The sequence below is a fragment of the Emydura macquarii genome, unplaced genomic scaffold, assembly GCF_026122565.2.
Source record: "Emydura macquarii macquarii isolate MOO-44397 ecotype Brisbane River unplaced genomic scaffold, CSIRO-AGI_Emac_v2 contig_1045, whole genome shotgun sequence".
In the NCBI taxonomy this organism is placed as follows: domain Eukaryota; kingdom Metazoa; phylum Chordata; order Testudines; family Chelidae; genus Emydura; species Emydura macquarii.
Window position 1 is genome coordinate 5,923,224 of NW_027131182.1, and position 9,345 is coordinate 5,932,568.

Below are 9,345 nucleotides of genomic sequence, written 5' to 3' on the forward strand. Positions count from 1 at the left end.
TCCATGGTATATAAATAAGTAGTCATTGGGTCAAGGAGAACAGAAGTGAGAATGATTCTATAGCAGGGGTCGGCAACCTTTTGGACGTGGTGTGCCATATCTTACCCCTTTTCCCCCATGCCCTGGCCAGGAGCCGCCCCAGCCCCAAGCAGCACCACATGGCAGCCGCTCCCCCCTCTCAGCCCTGCCCCTCTCCCAGCGCTGGGCCCACGTGCTGTCATGTGGGAGAGGGTTGGGGCCGGGAGGGGGGAGCGGCTGCCGTGCGGTGTGGCTTTGCGCCAGGACTGGCGGGGCTCTGGCCATGGCGCCGCTGGGCCCACATGGGAGAAGGGTGGGGCTGGAAGGGGGGAGCGGCAAGTGCCACTCAAAATCGTGCGTGCCACCTTTGGTACATGTGCCATAGGTTGCTGAACCTGCTCTATAGCCTGGTGTAGGGCATTCATCTGCAAGGCCGGAGTGCCAGAATCTAATTATTTATCCAGAGTGAAACACCTTCAACAGGAGAGAGTGAGGGAGACCCACATCAGAATAGCCCAGTAGCTAGAGCATTTTCCTGAGTGGTGGGAGATCTTTGTTCAAATCCCTTCTCCCATTAGGAAAAGGGGGGGAGGGGGGAATTGAACCCAGATTTTCCAGACACTGAGCTAAAGTTATAAGGGAAGTTCCTCCTCCATCATTTCTTGCAAAAACCAATTTGTTGCTTGACTATAGGAGAGAGTTCCAGAACTCAAATCTGCCCCAACCCCTAAAAAAACAAATGCAATTACCACTAAGAACTTTTACAAAGGGACTTTCCTAGTCTTCTCTGAAGCAGTCTTATTAATTAGCTCCTCCAAGTCTATGCACCTTGCTTCCAAGTTCTCTATAGAAATAACTGCCAAACCATTTAACCTTTTCCTGCCCTATGGATGCTCTTGGTTAATTTTAGCTGGCTGAAACTCATTTCATTAGCAGCTGCGGTTACGGGAAGATAGCAAAATTATGCAGTGCTGTTTCTTTCATCTAAAGACCTTTTGTGAATGTACCTAAGGAGATCAATGGGTGCCTTAACGATTCACTTGCAAAGACTGGCAAAGAGCTCAATCTCATTCTCAAAACTCTACAGTTTTCATCCTCAGAGTTGCTGTTGGTGAGTTTTATGTGTGCCTCTTTAGTCTTCATTGCTGGTACTTTTAAGTTTCTTACCCAATAAAAAAACCAAACCTTTCTCTGACTCCATCTTATGCATCCTATCATCCAACTGTGTTAATATTATGTCTAAGATGGAGTTGAAAACCTTGCATTCAAAAGTTTTTCAGGATCTGGTGGCCTTCCATCTTTTGCAAGTTCACGTGGCATTTCTTTCCTCCTTTGAGATCATTTCTCTTTGAACTGCATGAATATTGCTAACATTAGAAAACAATTAATGATCCAAACCAACTGTGAGGAAGAATTTAATCAGAAAATGTGAATGGTAATTGGCAATTGTTTAAGAAAACTTTACTAGATGCCCAAAAATCACAATCCCACAATTGAGGAAGAAGGCCTGGTTTAGAAGTGAAATGAAGGCAGCTATAAAATAATAATATAACAAACAGAAGAAAGGAGAAGTTGACAGTGATTAATATAATTTAAAAGCTAGGAATTGTAGAAAATTGATATGGGAAGCAAAGGGATGCAATAAGAAATCTATGGCACACAGATTTAAGGACAGTAAGAAGGAGATTTTAAAGGTTATTAGGAATAAAAAACATCCTGACAATGGTATTGGCCCATTACTAGATGGAAATGGTGGAATTATCAATAATAATGCAGAATAGACAAAAGCATTCAATAAATATTGAATAATTAATAAAAATAATTAATATTTAATATTAATATTGAATATTAGATATTGAATGACTCTGAAAAAGATTTGGGGGTTGTGGTTGATAATCAGTTGAACATGAGCTCCGCAGAACTCCTCTGTGGCCAAAAGGACTAAAGCATAAATATGCATCCTTGGATGCATAAATAGAGGTATTTTGCGTTGGAGTAGAGAGACTATTTTACCTTTGCATTTGGCACTGGTGCAACTGCTGCTGGAACACTGTCCAGTTTTGGTGTCCACAGTTCAAAAAGGATGTTGAAAAATAGGACAGAGTTCGCAGAAGAACCATGAGCATGATTAAAGGATTAGAAAATATGCCTAATAGTTAGAGACTCAAGAAGCTCAATATATTTAGCTTAACAAAGAGAAGATTAAGGGGTGACTTGATCACAGTATGATGCTGGTAAACCAAGGCTGTAGGTGTTAGCTATGACAAAGTCATAGCTGGAAACCAAACCAGCTCACCTGCATGTTAGTTTTGTTCAAAATAGGTATTAGCCTTGTAAGCATGTAGTTAGTGTTTAGACTCTATAAAATGCTTGTAAATTGCTACAGGCATTAATCTCACCTGTAATGTCTGTATTCCATGCGATAAGGTAACATGTTTATTTTATAATTGTAAAAAAATGCCTGCTCTGCATTTGTGAACTCGGACAGGAAGAATGGTTCCCTCCGCTCATCAAGAAGGACTATCAAGAGATAATGGGCCATCTAGGACAAAAAGCTTTGTTGAACTCTGGGGAAAGGTGATACAATTTCTTCTTATAAGCATCTTTATATCTCTTTGCTGTTTGAACTCTCATAGGGCCAGAGACACTAAACTAAGGCTGAGATCCCCAAGGGTTACCTCTAGGTCTGCCCTGGAAGACATTTTGAAATGACAGATTACTACATCTCTGTCATCTTTAGGAACCATAGATCAAACCTGAGCAGCGGCCCTGGTTTGGTCAGCCCCCCTGGGGCTGTAGCAGCAGTGGCGGGAGCAGCAGCAGGGCTGGAGCAGCCGCAAGCCTGGCAGCTCCGTTTGTCTCTCCTCCCCCAGAGTATTTTTAGTAAAAGTCAGGGACAGGTTGCGGCCTTTTGTGAATTTTTGTTTATTGCCCGTATATCTGACTTTTACTAAAAATATTAAATAGAATCTTAACTTTATTTATACTAAGTCCAGTTTGCCTGGGCAGCAAGATGGATTGGAGAACTTAAAGGGACTGTCCATGACTCCAGGTTAGGACTATTCTAGTGTTCCAGGAGGTCACATTTGTTATTGGGTCGGTAAAATCTAATTATAGAACGTACTACCAGATTTTGGGTGCCTGCCCCGAGGTAGACGGTCATGAGCCATTCCAGACAGCATGACATACAGTCTATAAGTACCTACATGGGGAACAAATATTTAATAATGGGTTCTTTGATCTAGCAGAGAAAGGTACAACATGATCCAATGGCTGGAAGCTGAAGCTAGACAAATTCGGACCTAAATACAGTGTACATTTTTAACTGTGAGAGTAGTTAACCAATGGAAGAACTTATCAAGGGTTGTGGTGGATTCTTGATTACTAACCATTGTTAAATCAAGATTGGATATTTTTCTAAAAGATATGCTGTAGGAATCATTTTGGGGAAGTTTTGTCACCTGTGTTGTACAGGAGTTTATATGATCACAATGGTCCCTTCTGGCTTTGAAATCTATGAATCTCATTCTGTGATGTAGCAGCTTCCTTACATGAAACGAACCCAGAAGACCATAATTCCAGCAAAGCATCTTGAAGACCACCAAGTAAACTGCAGGCTGTTTTAATGTCAAGGCTTTGACTCTGCAATTTTTTGCTCACAATGTTAATATTTGGAAAGAGAGTACACCATGTCTCAACCAAAACACAGAATGAAAACTCTGAAACTTTCGACTTAATTCTGGCATAAGACTGTGTGAAGCGCTGATCTTGTCTAAAGCACCAAGAACACTAGCAGGTGGCTGGCTTGATCATCGGGCTCAACGGATAGTGATCAACGGCTTAAAGTCTAGTTGGCAGCCAGTCTCAAGGGGAGTGCCCCAGAGGTCGGTCCTGGGGCCGGTTTTGTTCAACATCTTCATTAATGATCTGAATGATGTGGTGAATTGCACCCTCAGCAAGTCTGCAGATGACATTAAGCAGGGGGGAGTGGTAGATACGGTGGAGGGTAGGGATAGGATACAGAGTTACCTAGACAAATGTATTGTTTCTTGTCTTATGTGTAGATTGTAAGATCTTTGGAGCAGAGACTGTCTTTTTGATCTGTGTTTGAATGGCACCTAGCAGAATGGGATCCTAAACTGTGAATGGGGTTCCTAAACCCTACAATAATACAAATAGATAATTTCACATTCCCTTGTGCATCCATATTCTTACTATAGGAAACACTTCCAATAGGGAAGTTATCTAACAGTTAATATTTTGCTATTTAAGGCCATTGTGAAGGTTAAGGGCTACCCCTGTATTTACTTTCAAACATAACTGTTTTACTAAAAACACTTTTTTGTTCATGCAGATGAATAATGTCATTGCTTGACTCATAACAGATTGGAAGTAACTTTATAAAAGACATGTACTACAGTTAGTGTGACCATACATCCCCTTTGGCTGGGACAGTCCTGTTTTTAAGCCCTGTCCTGGCTATCCTGACTTTTTTGGCAGAAGTGGGCATTTGTCTGCAAATGGGACAAATGCCCACTTTTGTCAAAAAAATGGGGTGCAGAGGAACGTGGGGTGGGAGGTGAGCAGCATTGCCAGCCCTCTGCAGGGGCAGATATGCCTTGAGCAAGCAACAACGCCAGCCCTGTGTGGGGAGGGGGTGAGGGAAGGTCTAGCCCCACTTGGTGTCCCATTTTCCCTTTGGGAAATATGGTCACCCTAACTACAGTACGTAACTTTGCATGCTCTCCCCACTCAAATATTGTCCTTCCACCCTTCAAAATACCCCAACAAGAACCATCTCACACAAACTTTAGAGCTCCTTGGATTACTTTTCAAGTGTACCTGATTAGCAAGGTCAACATTAATTAAAAAAAAAAAAAAAAAACAAACCTATTTGCCACAGATGCCTGTTGAAATCTCCTCATTTATAAATGTAAATGAGTAGTAGTACAATTACAGAATTCTAAAACCAATTGTAACACAGCCGTATCTGCTTGAAACTCTCCACCCTTTAAGCAGGCGTTGATCCCTCTGGGAAAGGGTTAATTAAGTTATTTTGACTTGTTGGCTTGTTACCTGACTTGAGTATGGCACTATGGGTGAGAGAAGTTCTAAGGTGTGGGCTCAGCAGTTTTCGGGAGGAATGCTGAGGGCAGTCCAGCCTGCGTTGAAGGCATGAACTGATCTTTGATATCTTATTGTTGCTTTCTGTCTTTGTTAATAAAATCAAATTGCAGGAAAGGGATGAATTTGAACATGACATACGGTGTGGACTGGGTTTGTGGAGTCAGTTGAGAAAGGCACCTGGGCCCACCAGTGTAACATTACCTATAATATATTAACAAATCCCACCTAAATTGAAGATTCTCCCTCTAATATTTTATTGTATGCTTCATTTGGTGTCTGCAGTACACATTTTATTTTTTTTTTATATGGAACCATAGGCATATATTTTCCAAACTAGAGCAGTGCTTTATGAGAGCTCTTCTATCTGGGTGTTCATGGAGGTCAGTCCTGATTCAACAACCAAAAAATACACGACTATGAACCTGTAGAACAACATTTCGGTGCTTGGGCCACAGTCGGTGACCCCTGCAGAGCTTGATGCTGTATCTCTATCCATGATCACATATGGACAGCAGCCCAACTGATATCATATTCATAAAACAGAGTATGTTTGGGTTTTTCAGAAGCTGAACCTGATCTCCCTCAGAAGGGAACACTCGATATCCTATCATATGCCTGCCTTAGCCAGATCATATGTATTTACAAGAAGAGGATTATGAGATTTGCAAATGTCCCTCACCTTGGATGACCTGGAGTCCTATTCTGATAGTTGCAGCTGCAACCTGGAATCCCTGCCGACCATGTTACTTAAAATCATCAGAATTGGTATCATCACCCTTACATCTTTTTAACTTAATCAGGGCTGACTCATTATGGCCTTACAGGTAGTCATTTATGAATTGGAGAAATAAGTAGCTGTTATCTCTGGGCACCGTTCTCTCCTTTGTGAGGAAAAATGTGTAAAGGAGGAAAGACTTTGGGAGGTGAAATTTGTGTTGTTTCCGGTAGGTGAGGGGATAGAAGGGTAGAGTGGTTTTGAAGCTGGTAATTCTGCTGTCTTTCAGCTTCAGGTTGCATTGCGCTGATTCCCCTGTGAGCTTCAGAGGGAGAGAAGCCTAACCTGCTACTGAACTCCATTCTGCCTGGGTCCTTCTCGTCCATTCTGACTCCTGGGAAGTGGATTTCCACAGATTGAGTCCCCATTGCCATTGGCACAGGCTCTCCACTACTTGCAAACCTAGAAAGGAGCCTGAGCCCCTCTAATTAAAGCAAAAGACAGGCCAGGAATAATACAAACATTTCAAAGACTTTCATCAGTGCAGAGACACTAACTGGGAGGCAGGTTTCATTTCCATTCAGACTAGGGTGACCATATGGTCCCATTTTGGCCGGGACGTCATGACATTTTTGGCAAAGTTGGGCATTTGTCCCATTTGCTCTTGCCCTAGCCTGATCTAATTAAGGCAGGTTTCTCACTTTTTTTTTTGGCTACTTCTTTCACTTTCTCCCAAATTCTGTGGTTCTATCCATTTTTCTTTCTCCTAGTCATGTTCACATCCCTTTCCCTGTTCTTACATGTTTACCCAGCTTCCTGTTAGTTCATGGGTTCTCAAACTGAGGGTCGGGACCCCTCAAGGGGTCGTGAGGTTATTATTGGGGGGGAGCGGGGGGAGGTCGCAAGCTGTCAGGCCACACACATGCAGTGGCTGTTGCTGTCAGCCCCATGCATGGCTGATAGCCAGAGCCCTTCAGAGCTTGGTGGCTGGAGAGCAGCGGCTGCTCACTGGATGCTTTGAAGGCAGCGCCACCCCCAGCAGCAGTACAGAAGTAAGGGTGGCACGACATGGGGATGGTGGAATGGTATGGGGGGGTCATCACAGCCTGAAATATTTTCAAAGGGGGTCCCAGCAAAAAAAACTGAGAACCCCAGTGTTAGTTTCTCTTCCTTGGCTGTTTGCCTGTCTCTCTTCTCAGGGGATCTCCTCTTGAAGACAACCTGCTTGAGACTGCTCTGCCTGGAATCAAATCCTGCAGCAGAGCCAATCTCTCTGGGCAATCTAATGAGCGCAACTGGCCTGAAGTAGCTGATTGGCTATGACACCTGATTGGTTGGCAGAGTCAGAAGGCTGTCTCTTAAGCCAAGCAGCAGTTTAAAGCATTTGCCCATGGCTGGAATAGCTCCTGCCCTAGCCCTAGACTTGGCTCACTTCAAGTAACCTGGTTCTGACATTTGGCTCTGATCCTGACCACTGACTCTGTCTGTGACCTTAGCCATTGACTCTGACCTGAGCTTTGAGTCCCATTGTAACCACTAGGCCTGACTCCTGCTCCAACCACTAGGCATGACCACCCACATCCGGATCACATGACTCTCTTTATCTCTTCCCAACAGCCTCACTCCCAAGTAGCATGTAACAATCTGTTTCTAATGTTCCTGTCCGCTCCTGTTTATAGGGATATTATCCAAACCATGAGCTTGCTGTTTGAATAGCAGGCAGAATGGAGAAGAATATCATTCCAGCTGCACCCTGTTACCTTTCATTGTGGAAAACTCATCTCTCTGTAGTGGAAATTAAACTTATGTTGTTGTTGTATTATAGTCATATTTTTTTCTTTGTGAATTTAAATACGTTTCTCATTCTCAAACATGTTCTCAAGCCAGGAAAGTTACTATCATATTGCAACTGTTCATGGATTTCAGTGTTTGGTCATAATTTGCATAATCCCCTAAAGAGAGCTGGTCAAAAATTGATGACAAATTTGTCATTTTTTAAAAGTTTAACTTCAAGGGTGTTTAACCATTGGAACAAACTACCAAGGGAAGTGGTGATTTCTGCATATTTTAAGGCTTGAAATCAAGGCTGGGTTCCTTTCTTGAAGATATGCTTTTAGTCACACACAAGATTTTGGTCTCAAAAGAGGGGCATCTGGATGAAATTTTATGGCCTGTGTTATACAGAAGATCAGACTAGATGATCTTGAATCCAAGAGTTTTAAAAGAGCTGGATGAGGAGCTCAGTGGACCATTAATTATGATTGTCAATACGTTTTGGAACACTGAGGAAGTTTCAGAAGACTTGATGAAAGCAAATGTGCCAATTTTTAAAAAGGGTAAACAGGATGACCTGGGTAATTATAGGCCTATCAGTCTTGATTCTGGGCAAGATAATAGAGCAGCTGATATGGGACTCAGTTAATAAAGAACTAAAGAAGAGTAATGTAATCAATGGAAATCAACAGGGATTTATAGAAAATAGATCCTGTCAAACTAACTTGATTTTTTTTGGGATGAGATTACAAGTTTGGTTGGTAAAGGTAATAGCGTTGATGTAATAGACTTCTGCAAGCCATTTGACTTGGTACTGCATGACATTTTCATTAAAAATAGAATGATCTAAAATTAACATGGCACACATTGAATGGATTAAAACTGGCTAACTGATAGGTCTCAAAACGTAACTGTAAATGGGGAATTGTCATTGAGCAGATGTTTCTGTAGGGTTCTGCAGGAATTGGTTCCTGGCCCTACTCTATTTAATATTTTTATTAATGACATGGAAGAAAATATAAAATTGTCATTGTTAAAGTTTGCAGAAGACACAGAAACTGGAAAATTGGTAAAAAATGAAGAGGACAGGTCACCGATTCAGAGTGATCTGCATCGCTTGATAAATTGGGCACAAGCAAACAATATGCATTTTAATATAGCTAAAGTGAATGTAGGTCATACTTAAATGATGGGGGATTCTATCCTGGGAAGCAGTGACTCTGAAAAGATTTGAGGTCACGGTAGATAATCAGCTGAACATGAGCTTTCACTATGGCCAAAACAGCTAATGCAATCCTAGCATGCATAAACATGGGAATCTCAAATAGGAATAAAGAGATTATTTTACTTCTGTATTTGGCACTGGTGCAACCACTGCTGGAATACTGTGTCCACTTAGAATCAATCATAGAATCGTAGAAGATTAGGATTGGAAGGGACCTCAGGAGGTCATCTAGTCCAACCTCCTGCTCAAAGCAGGACCAACCCCAACTAAATCATCCCACTTCTGGGGTCCAGAATTCAAAAAAGATGTTGATAAATTGGAGAGGGTTCAGAAAAGAACCATGAGATTGATTAAAGGACTAGAAAACCAGCCTTATAATGATAGACTCAAGGAGCTCAATCTATTTAGCCTAACAAAGAGAAGGTTAAGGGGTGATCTGATTACAGTCCATAGTACCTACACGGGAAACTAATATTTAATAATGGGT